Source organism: Thamnophis elegans, chromosome 11, assembly GCF_009769535.1.
Source record: "Thamnophis elegans isolate rThaEle1 chromosome 11, rThaEle1.pri, whole genome shotgun sequence".
Lineage (NCBI taxonomy): Eukaryota > Metazoa > Chordata > Lepidosauria > Squamata > Colubridae > Thamnophis > Thamnophis elegans.
This window is the reverse complement of record NC_045551.1, coordinates 26,844,777-26,857,457: the sequence shown is the minus strand read 5'-3', so window position 1 is coordinate 26,857,457 and position 12,681 is coordinate 26,844,777. Positions and strand designations below refer to the sequence as shown.

General features: G+C 38.8%; 1 protein-coding gene across 1 annotated transcript in view; it reads right to left on the bottom strand.

Moving 5' to 3' along the window:
- The window catches only part of NLGN4X (neuroligin 4 X-linked), a 233,906-nt gene extending 225,827 nt beyond the window's left edge, over nucleotides 1–8,079 (bottom strand). Inside the window, exon 1 of the mRNA XM_032227020.1 lies at nucleotides 7,765–8,079. The gene's annotated coding sequence lies outside the window, so the exon portion shown is untranslated. The remainder of the gene's footprint in view (nucleotides 1–7,764) is intronic.
- Nucleotides 8,080–12,681: the final 4,602 nt, after the last annotated feature.

Below are 12,681 nucleotides of genomic sequence, written 5' to 3'. Positions count from 1 at the left end.
CTTTCAATTATATTATTTGCTTTATGTTCCAGGTCATCTTCTCCTATTATTTTTAAATCCCCCAATGCCAAAAATGTGTTGCCAATAACTTTTGGTTATTATGTATGGGATGAACTGTCCCAAAACAAGTATTTCATAGAGTTCCTTAATATCCAGAATCTTTCCAGTTATATTTGATAATGTTTTCCCTTATGGAAATTTTATTCCAAGAATATAAAATCAAATCTGCTTTGGATGATATATAAATAACAAATTAATATACAGCAATAGCACATAGACGTATACCACTTCATAGTGCTTTACAGACTCTCTAAGTGGTTTACAGTGTCAGTCTATTGCCCCCAACAATCTGGGTCATTTTACCAACTTCGGAAGGATGGACAGCTAGTCAACCTTGAGCCAATCAGAATCTAACTGCTGGCAATCAGCAGAATTAGCCTGCACTTCTTCATTTTAACCACTGTGCTACCACGGCTTCAATATATGACCTATGCATATAATTTTAATAATTTACATTTTCCGTATCTTTATCATTTCAGTACATTACAAATGCTCTACTTTCTATGTGCCTCTCTTATGCTATTACCAAACCCCCAAAAAACTCTCCTTCCATTTCAAAAGTTTTTTTTTTTCATTTTAATAATGACTGCATTTTTCTCATCCTTCACCCTAGTCATTTAATCAGCACATTGTGAGATTTTCTATAATGTGCTTCTAATGAGAGCTCCATTAATTTCGAAAGCTTGGCTCTCTTAAAAGTTTCAACACCTCTGTCAAGCAGAAGAGTGTTCTGAAAATGAAATGTGAAAGAGAAAGGTAGAAAATGCTACTACATTAGGTAAATGAAGCTACGTTATGTGAGTACATTAAAAGCAGAGGTGGAGCAGATGTATGTTATAACAAAAATGTATAGATGATCTCAGATGTGAAGAGTTTTTATAGAAACAACATGATTTCTGAAGGTATCTTCATACACAATAAGAATAAATGGATAAGAAGTTGCCCAGGATTTCAAGTTAGGAAAAAGGGGATTCTGCTTTTAATTCATAGGTTCTCACCTCTATGGAAATAGGCATTTATCCTTCAAAAATAATTTCTCATTTTATGTGCTTTTCCATTCTTGGCAGTTTCCTTAGTCTATCTACTCCTTTAATATAGTGATTCTGTTGCAAATGCCTACATTCTTTATTTTTTTATCATTTTTACATTGTCCTGCCAAGTCCTTTCCATGCCTTTCAATGGAATCTAGTTTCTTCATATGGTATGCCAACATTTTCTAAATGCATTTTTTTCTAATCCTACACATTTTCTTTCCAACCTGTGTTTTAACCATCAGAATCATATTTTTATTTTTCCTCTACCATTTCTGGCTGGCAATTTTTCAAGAACATCTGTCTATCTGCAAATATGTCAGGCATATATTGTTTCAGGATTGTTATTCAAATATACTAGTTTATATCTTGTTACACATGTATCTGCTTCTTGTAATCCACCTGCAGTATTTTACTCTACCTTTTTTAAAGATAAGTAAAATATGTCCTTAAAAAGATCCTTAAAGTTATCTTATCAGTGAGATAAGTGGCATATAAATTTAATAAATAAAAAAAATCATTACAAACTTCATTACAACCTTATTAAAAAGTTTAATTTGCTTCTTTAATCTATGTGTCTTTACTGTATATATATATATATATATATATATATATATATATATATATATATATATAAAAGGGTGTGTATGTGTATATATATGCGTGTGTATGTATGTATGCATGTGTATATGTGTATGTATGTGTGTGTATGTAAGTGTGTGTGTGTGTATGTATGTATGTATGGAGAGAGAGAGAGAGAGAGAGAGAGAGAGAGAGAGAGAATAAATTTGAGCATAATGCTCAAGAAAGCAAAATACTGAATATGTCATTTCCTAGAAAATTTTCAATGACAAATGCAACATGTAAAATATTACAAAGTCTCCATGTCTTGCAAAAATAGTGAAAAACCTACATCATCCATGTTTTCACTCATTCAATTGGCACTCCATTGCTTAGCTTTCCCACCATATTCCTTATATCTGCTTTACAGAATTCTTATATGTGGCCTACTGCTCTTCAGTACTTCATCACTTTATTAAAATTAAATCTGTCCCATAAAATCTGTCTATTTTATGATCTTAATAAAAAATTAAATTTCAAGAAAACCTAATTAAAATGTTAAAAAAATGAAAATGCCCTGGGAACTTACACATTTACCAGAAAACAGCTGATTTCAAGGAGAAAGTAGTTACTGCTTTTATTTGCCTATATATATTAGTTTTGCTTTCCTTTTTTGAAAATACTGCTCTTTATTATTTTATATGTGTAATTAAACAAAGCATTTGAGTTAAGAATGCTTTATTCAGAAAACAACAACTTCTTCCTTCTTCTTTTTCTTTATCCATTATTTCCAAGAGAACTGCCAATGAAATCTCATTTCCATCAGACAACAAGCTTTTTTTCTGTTGCAATTCAAGCAGGGGACTACTAAAGCAAACAGAATAAGACTCATCAAAAGGTTGGAAGGCAGAATGCAAAGTCTCAGGTTCAGATATCAAAATGGCTCATAATATCAGTGCTTTACAAACAGAGCTTGAGTACACCTGAGTTGCATAGTGATAGAAGAAAGCTTTAGTCTAAATTTAAATTTCATTGTGGGCTTCACTGGCTTGATGTAAGCCCTGTGTTTAAGATGCAGGTTTCTAATATTGTCAGGGGGGAAACCTGATTATGAGCATAGCTGCACTTAATAAAATTGAACAGTCAGCACACCTTGCTTTAGCATTCAGAGGTTTATTAGAATTTAAAGCATGATAAAACATAAAACACTGATCACATGCAATGAGGGTCAATCTGACAACCAGTTAAGGGAATGGCTTGAGACGGATTGACAACCTCCCACCACTCATCCTAGTCCTTTTATACCTGAAAACCCCAAAGCCACATGACTTTCTGGAATTTGCCACTCTGCCATAGCAACAGGGGCATTTGCTAACTGCTTCAGCCTAAATGTCACAATATAACTATTTTTATATATGGGACCAATTTAAGTCCCTCTTTTCCTACAATCTTAGCCCACCACATTGTGCAGCTAAGCAGCTATCCTGCTTCCAAGGCATAATTCCCACATACTCAGGAGCACAAGCTCACCACACAGGCATCAGCAATTTTTCATAATTTAATCAATGCTGACCATTGTGCTGGGTCTGTGACCCCCAGACCCTCACAAATATGCTTATCTTTGTATTACAAGCACCACAATATAGCCAAAGCATCTTTCATTATTCTTTTGAGTACTGCAGGCAGGTATATTCATGCTGATGGTGGATCCAGCCCAGGTCCCCCAAGGTAACTTGCAACACCAGGAACTGGATAGGTGCAGTATCAATAGCAGAAATTTGTAATCTTCCCACAATATTACTTTTTCTTATTGTTTTTTTAATGTATTTAATGTGAAGCATTAATCCTTCCTTCCTTCCCTCTCTCCCCCCTCCCTCCTTTTCTACCTCCCTGACCAAACAATGACTCAAAGACAAAGATACTGTCCCACACAAGTGACTGTATTTCACACAATAAACAATTCAACTAATCAAAAACATTCTTCTCTTTTAATGTTGTCATTCTGTTGATAATCCATCAGAACCAGGCACTGCACTTCTATAACAAAAGGTAATGTGAAAAAATAAATCCTATCCTGAAGAGGATTCAAACAGTACTTCCTTCTCATTCACAGCTGAATGTGAACTGTTTATGCACATTTTAAGATTCCTTTTTTGAGCAACCCTTTATCATGAAGCTAGCCAATAAAAGATTACTATAGTCGTATTGATCTTTTTCATTTTGTGCTAAAGCAAAATAATGATCAGTCAGTTTGTTGCAGGGGATAATAAAATGAGAGGTCACAATTATGCAGAAACAATGACCCTATTTTAATTTACATTATTTTAATTCTATATTACTAATGAGAACAAAGCAATTAACTTACACAGGTCATTTAGGAGCTGAAATTCTGACCAAATTCAATATATTGAGGTAGCTATTTACAATCAAATGAAGTGCTAACTTTCCTTTTGGAGGTACACTATATCCTTGAACTATATTGTATTTTTGCTACATTACAAAATAACAAATGTTTTTGGAGAGAAGTAGCATGAAACAATAGTACCTCATACAATCATGATTCACTAAATAAAATTTAAAAACAAAAACAGTTTTTGCTAGATAATTTTTAGCAAGCATAAGATTCTACTTATTACTATTTGCATTGTATTGCTATTTGTGTTGTTGTATTGCTAAATTACTTGTGCTGATGCAATCACTGCCACATAAAGCATGCAACTCTTGTATAAGAATCTCATAATTTTAACTAAAAATGTATATTTCCCTTCCAGAATAACCAGGAAGATGAATCTCTGCTAAAGACACACACACACACACACACACACACACACACAAACACACACACGGAGCAGCATTAACTGGATAGAAACAATATTACAATAATATAAAAAATACATTTCTGCCTTCTATGAATCTAATTAGGTAAATGAATTCCTGAAAATTATAAGAAAGAAGCAATTTTCATGACATTTTTGCCATCAGATGTGATTTTTAAAGCCATCAAATGTGATCTTTTAAAGATTTACCTTCTCTATCTTCCCACATGTATGCTCCACCTAATGTACAGGTTCAAAAGATTTCCTTATTTCAGAAACACTCTTCCTTCTTCTCTTACTCACAATAGTATTTTCAGCAATATCATCTTCTTTCTGACAATGTTTTATCAATTGATTTATTTATATAAGCACCAGATAAGTTTACTGCAACCCTGTCAATAACACAGAATGAAACATGAATTTGATCAAAAACAGCCAGTGTAATGGATTCAATAGACACATCAATCTTTGTCTCTCATTATTAGAACTATAGACTTTTACAGTTCAGTCTTATCTGTGGATGTGTATACTATAACAAAGCACGGGCTCTCTTTTCGTCATTCTGCTGCATATCCGTTGACATAATTGTTATATCTTGTTCCAAGCAAGCCAAATCCTACACTTCCTGCAATTCTCATACATGAACTTTGAAATCTTAGAAGGCCTCCTATATCCCAAGAAGAGACATAACTGATGGGTAGGAAAGCAGGCCTAGATGAATATATCACAATTTGCAAAACAATCCTGCTTTTGTTGTTTGCAGAACAGACATACAAAGGGTCTTTTAAGATACAAGAAGAAATAGAGAGGAAAAAAACATTCAAGCAATTGAGGAAATCTCCCCCCCAAAATAAATAAAATGCACATCATTAAGAAGTATCCACACTACCACCTTGTGGAATTTTCTTGTAAGAACACCTGCTTTTCCCATCACCTCCCCCCACCCAAAAGTAGAAAAGTTTCTATTATATATAGTATTTTCCTATTTCTCTGCATAGTATTTTCTTAATTTCATACAGATACACCACACACTATATATAGATTTCCTGAGAAGACAAAATCTCATGTAGACTCTCAGAATCTTATACATGCCTACAGGTCAGACAATTAATGGGGCCTTTTGTTGAAATAGCTAACTTTTCCAACCCTAAATTTTGAAAGTTAAAATTAACCAGGCACTGGATTTCTCCCAGCAGTCCCTTTCTAGCAAAACAAAATCCAGGAAAGAACATCTCTTAGTAACTGAACTAGCAACTGAGCATCAACTCAAGATTAGAATGGCAAGAACAAGAATTCAGAAGAATTTTTACCTCATATCTTCATGATGTTGCTTAATCTCCTATTCAAAGTCTAAAATAGATATTCTTAACTTTCAGACATCTTGCAGCTAGCTAGGTTAAAATTCAGGAAAGGCTATCAAGCAGGGCCATGGAACTATGATGGTACCTATGGACTGTGAAGTGAGGTTCAATTGACTTTATCCTTGGGTCATAGCTTCAACACTGATAGCTGTGATTACTAGGGAAATGGTTGAAAATTGTGATTAAGTAAATGGAAAAGCAACTTGGGATGGGGGTGGGGAGGCATTTTGTAAAGTGTAAACACTGAAATTGGGCATTTGGACATTGGTGAAGGATAAAGAATATTGTCCATCATTGGAAACGCTAGATATTTTTGGACCTGATATGTGTGAGGGACAAGACAGCTGCAGCTGCTCAACCTTTCCAGAGCATCTGAGTGCCAAAGAGTTAGAGCCTGTACTGACGACCTGGCAGCATCTGGAACTTTCAAGCCCCTGCAGTGATTTGGGGGTGGGGAAAGGAGATGAAGCCATCTCCCTTTCTCTCTCCCCCCTCCTAATTAGGATCATCCTTTCCTTAAACATCCTCCTAGGCCTCGGAAGCTGGAAAAGGGGCCCGAGGGCAAGATGGCAATTTTGCAAAGGATGAGAAAGGGAGGAGACTAACATGTTGGGCTGCCGATCTTATGACCCCCTTCACGGGTGGCTGCAGAAGGGACAGTTCATCATTCACAACGCCCTGCAGACCAAAAGGGAGGGGTGCATAGGAAAAGGAAGGCAGCTGCAGTGCAGTGAAGAAGGAAGAGGTGGACGAAAAGGGTAGAAGCAGTTCTGATGTCGGGCATTAAAGGACAGGCTGTTCGATCACTTGAGTCTTCTTAGTTCTAGGTTTGCTAACTTTCCACTGGAGAGTCGAGCCTTAGCAACATTGATCAACCATTCCAGCCCAGAGCGGAGTTTTCTTTCTCCCCCTCCCCACGAGAAGGTACAGAGAATTGAAACGGAAAAAGACCCACTTTTGGGCATACGGCGGATCTAGCAATCCTATTGCCCCCCCACCCCCGCAAAGACGCTCCAGCTTCCCCCTCCCGTTCCCCTTTTCAAAGCTATTTCCGTTGTTCTTCCCATTTAACTCAGCTTCTCTTTTGAGATAAACAAGAAATAAATAAGGGGGAAACCCACCCCGACTGCGAGTCCGTAAATCACGTGTGTTTTCTCATCTATTAAAAACAAAAAGAACACCAAGCAGCCTCCGGAGATGGGGAGGAGGCGGAGGAGGACCCGCTTAATGGCTCCAGAGAGTCCCTAATTCCCTCCCCATTCTGCGGGGGAGGGCTAAAGCAACGCTCCGGCCGCCTGTTTTGCATCCCCCCCCCACCTCCATTCCCGCTCGGTTCCCAAGAACAACCCCTGAGGTCCAGCTTCCCTGCATAATCTCCGTGAAGCGGCGGCACTTTCCCTCTCCTTCTCCCTCTCTCTCTGCCCTCCGTACTGCAGATATCACCCCCACCCCCCGCACTGGCTTTATTTCTCCGAGAGGCAGAACTACTTTGTAAACATCTCACATAGAGCCCCAAGCTTCGCCAAAGAGCTGACTGCAGCAAAGTGGTCCCCCACCTTCCAAATCAGGGTCCAGAATGTGTGGATGCCCAAGTGTGGTCGATTGTGAGTGCCTGCGTGCAAAGAGAAGGCGGTGTGTGTGTGTGTGTGTGTGTGTGTGTGTGTGTGTGTGTGTGTGCGCGCGCGCGCGCGCGCGGAGGGGGGTATGAAATCTTCTAAAGGCGGCGGCGGTGGGAAGAGGAGGGCGAGAGAAGAGGAGGAAAAGAAAAGAGAAAGTCTTTGCCCCCACCCCACCTCCCATACGAAGGTGGCAAAGCAGCGGGGGGCAGGGGGGGTCGCAAAAATGACTGCAGCAAAGCAATACATCTATGGAGTATAGGCTGCAAACCAAAAACAAGAAGGGGGAGAGAAAGCAAAGACTTCCAGATGCACCTACCTTTACCGAAAGAACTGCGGTTCTAGACGGAACAGGACCTTCCAGCGGATTTCTTCTCGGCGAAAGAAATTTGGTCGGAATCTCACGCCGCCGGAATGAGCGGAGTTCGGCGTCTCCCCCCCCCACCCATCCCCTTTCCGTGTCCGTGAAATCCAACCCGAAGGATCGTTGCTCGTCCGGAGGAATGCAACAGCCCCCTCGGAAGCAGGGAAAGGGGGGTGGGGGTGGGGTGGGGGTGGGGAAGAGCGGCAATCAAACAAACAACGCGCACCCACGCACCCCGCAAAACCTGGCCTCCACACCGGGCTTGGAATAACCCGGTGCCAATGACCTACATTCAAAGGAGAAAATTCAGCACAAGCCGCGCGGGAAGAAGGCGACTTAGGTCTCTGAGTAAAGAGCTCGGATCGCCGATGCGGGGAGACAGCGGTAGGGAGGAGGGAGGGAGAGCGCGCGAGAGACTGCTCGGCTAGGAGAAGCGAGATTGAGCAGGGAGAGGGTCCAGGCTGTACCAGTCTCTCTCCTTCTGCTATTGGACCAAACTGAATGAAATTTACAAAGCCAGCAGCCAATAGATCTCCTCAGTCGGGCCCATCGCTACAGAAACCAGATCGACATCTACAAACCAAGGCGAAAAGCCTCCCATCCTCAACCCAAACCAACTGGAAGAGAATTAGCCGGGGTTAATGTCTGGAAGGCTGAACAGGTGGGCATTTGTACACATGTTGAAAGGTAAAGGTAAAGAAAAGAACCTGTTACTGCCCTGGAACATCTCTGGCTTCACTCGCGCGCGCCCACACACTCTTAACCCATTAGGGCTACTTCAAAAATGGTTTCTTCCACAGCAGCAATGACTGCCGGCTAATAAACTTGCTCAAACACTAAACCGTTCTTGAACCGGAGAACAGAATTTTTTAAAGATCATGCTGTTCTATGAGCAGCATCTTCGGCATTTCAAGGAGGCATCGTTGGAATCGCTGGAGGTTGATTGTGGGACTATTATATAGGTGCTTTGTCATTGATCCGTGTCCCCACCCATTGCTTTGACATTGTGTCTTACTTTACTCCTATGCCACACCTCACAAATGGGAAGTACAAAAGTGGTTTCCCTAAGCAAAAAGTGGTGGGTTTCCACAGGCTTGTTCTACTGCAATGTGGACCAAAGTTCCGTTCTGAAAAGCAAGTAGAAAACGTGATTTCTTTAAAATGCTGGAATAAGTTACACAAAAAAGCAATTAAATAAAGGCTGCAAATCAATAAACCTTATTTGTTCCATTGTTTGCACCAGCAGAACTACAACATGGGTTATAGTGATCCTACATGGAATTTACTCCTTGCTATGGCAAGGGGTGGGGGGAACTGCCAGTATAATTTGTCCTACTCATTATCATTACTCACCTCTGTGTTTTGCTGCCAGCTGGTGTTTTGCAGTACAGAAAAGAGCAGGGTAAGGATGCTTAAATCATGGCCTGTGTCATGGATATAATCAATAAAATTAAGGTTGCCAAGCTGTTCTAACACTCTGTGTGTGTGTGTGTGTGTTGTGTGTGTGTGTGTGTTGTTTAGGATTCTTCTAAAACCAAATCTTTGATAGAATTTCACATCACTGGAGTTTCTTTATCACTTTGAAAGTGTCTAACATTGATCAGGGAATATGCTGTGACTATGAATAGCTTTGCATCAGGTTCCACATAGCCTGAGACATTGTCATGAGCATGGCTGTTAAGTGGAACATTACAGATAATTATCAAAGGTGCAAGCCTTTGGACATTGCCTTGATGGTTTGGAAAGAATAGGAACCACAGTTCTGAAATTTATGTAAAAGATCCAGGGTAATTGATCCTTGTTTCTTGTGAGGAATCATGAAACAGAAAATTGTAATAAATGTAGGCATCCCCAGAAAATATGACACACACAGGAAGAAAAAGGATGACGTGTAGCGTTCAGGTTTTTTTTAAATATTCATTTGCATTTACCTATTTATTTCACACTGCAAAGCTGTATAATTTGATGATCTCATTTTAAAGTATTGAAACATCATTTCAGTAATATTTTAATTATTAATATCAAAAGTATCAGAATAATATTTTAAATATATATTTCTAGACAGACCCATGCTTTCTTAGAATTTGAAAGTGGATGCAGAGGAGTAGATAAAAGTTGAATTCTCCAACTAAATGTTCTATTGCAGGCACCACATTATTTATTTTTAAACATGAATAGGCCACTCTGAGGGCAGAATCTCAGAGGTAATTCATAATAGACCTATCATGACTATTCTGAAATGGATTTTGAATTTGCTCCATCTTGAAAATGATCTCATTGTAAAATAATTGAATAATTTCACATTGAATTTTTCTGAAATCACTAGAAACATCTAGGATAATATAAAAAAGAAAATGAAATCATGGTTTTTTTTTAAAAAAAAATCAATTTAAGTTTACACAGATGTGGGACAAGCAATTTCATTGGTACCTGCACCTTCACTATCTCAATCATTCTCCAGTTTCATATGTCCTTATCTCATAGCGACCTATGAGTGAAACAACCTTAAATCATCATGAAATGCACTAAAGTAAATTGTACTCAAGAAACCAAATGCAAAACCATAAAACAACAAGGGATACATGGTTATTTCTTATTTTGTCAGTTTCTCCATATTTGTCGATTTCAAATTGACAATTTGACAAATTCAAAGATCAGTTTCAAAATACTTCTTGGTTCAGTAGCAGATCAAGTTGCATAACAGCTAATCAATTTTACTTATTCTGCTGTATAACATCTAGGTAGTGGCATGACTCTTCAGTGTTCCTCTTCTCTTGGGGTATTTTTTCCATATGTATCTTTATTTCACGTTATTTTAATCTAGTGATTGAAGATGAGGGAAGAGGAAGTTAAAGCAGCTTAGAGAAGCCCAAGAAAAGTCAGATTCATCCCAATCATGCTGTAGAGCCCTGTAAGTGAATGTTTTGTTCTGACCCAGGCTTTCTTAGAAAGCAAGAAGCAAAGTCCCTGCAAAGCCTCTTTTATTTACACGACTGTGAATTCCTTTCATTCACAGTCAGCAAGGCTTATTAAACCATCTTTCAGAGGAATGTTTATCCACACACACCTTATCTCATTTGGAGCACTGCCAAATAACTAGTTTCCAAACGCAGGGCAAGGCAAACTAGGCACAGAATCTCTTAAAGTCACACACAGAACTTGCCAAACTTGAATCAACCGAATGAACAAATTGTTTCCTGCAAAAGCCTACTCCCCCTTCGTTCCTCTTTTATTTCCTATGGGAGGGGCCAATCACCTCCAAGGTGTGGCTTTACTCTTAAGTCGACCCTGCTTTCTTAGTTGTTCTTTGGCAGCTTTGCGCATGCACACTCTGGGAACAGGCTTCAGCGTTCCTCTGCTTTGCTGCTGTCTAGCTCCCTCTCTGCCTCTGACACAGAGCCCTTGTCTGAGCTTTCCTCAACCCCCAGACTGGCCCTTGTTCCTCCCCAACCTCCTCACTGTCTGACTCTGCTGCCAGCTTTGCTGTCTGCCAGCAGACCACAACATGCTTTACTTACTGGCTGGTGATATCTTGAAAGGAGAACAACAGTAAAGCCAGAGCAAATCACCTTGTCTATAATATTTGGCAGTGACTTGGAATAGATACAATATAAGCACAACATAGGCTGAATGATATATGATCTATATAAATTCAACAGGACAAAAAAAAATCCAAAAATGAAAATTATGTTCAAAGAGGCTAAATTATGTTAAAAGGTTTGTCACCTAGTGACCAATTGTTGCATATTGCTTGGTACTTTCCTGCTTATGTTATCAAATCCACCTTCATTTACTCTAAGCTTCAGAGAGAGCCTAGAAGTTATAGTTTTCTTCTGTTATGGATAAAACTCTGCCATGGACACATAGCCGTATATCCTAGAATTTTCTTTAATGGTGCTGCTGCTAAAACCCCAGCAATGAATGAAACACGTTCATGTTGTAGTTGTTCCTCTTGGCCCACTAGGAATAGATAGATCAGCTTTGTATGGGAAGAGTAATACTGTATCAGATATCAAATATATGATTTATGTGAGAAGGGGGCCATTAGTCTTACAAGCTTCTTCGTGTTGCAGCTGGGAAATCTTAGAACAAAGAAATATGTCTATTGAAGACAGAAGCCATGTTGTAATAAATATGGTAGATTATTCCTTTTTAAAAAGAAATTTGCAAAATAAAAATAAAATAAAATTGCAAACTTGGCATAAAGAAATTCCAGATACGTTTGGCATCAAAAATCCAGTGTTAACTTTAAAAATCTGTGCTATTTATTTATTTATTTATTTATTTAATCAACTTATATGGCCATTCATCTCACATAGGTGATTCCACATGGTTTACGATAAAATGGATAAAACACATAATTTTTAAAAAAACATAAAACACAGCAAAATCATTAAAAAATCACAATTAATTTAAACAAGAGAGTATGTCTACCAGGCCTCAGGCTTAGGCACAGAACCAAGTTTTTAAGTGCTTCCAAAAGGCCATGAGGCTCAGGGATAACCTGATCACCAGAGGGATGATTTTTCAAGCAATACAGAAGTCAACTATCATAGGGAAATTTTATTATTATTAATTTTACAAAGAAGCAAGTTAAAAAATAAATCCTTTCTCTGTGGTCTATGAGAGTGAGTGAGTGAGTGAGTGAGTGAGTGAGTGGTTGCACATTGCATTATGGGTATGGTGCATCTGGGCACGATGTCACTGCGCTCCCCCACTTTTGGCATGTGAGCCAAAAAAGGTTCACCATCACTGATCTAGGTGAATCTTCATTGGCTGAAGACTCACTGGGCATGGAGGGAGGATTGGGATGAGGAAATCCATTTGTATCTTTTCAGCATAGGACAATTAGATCTAGCCTGACTTTACTAC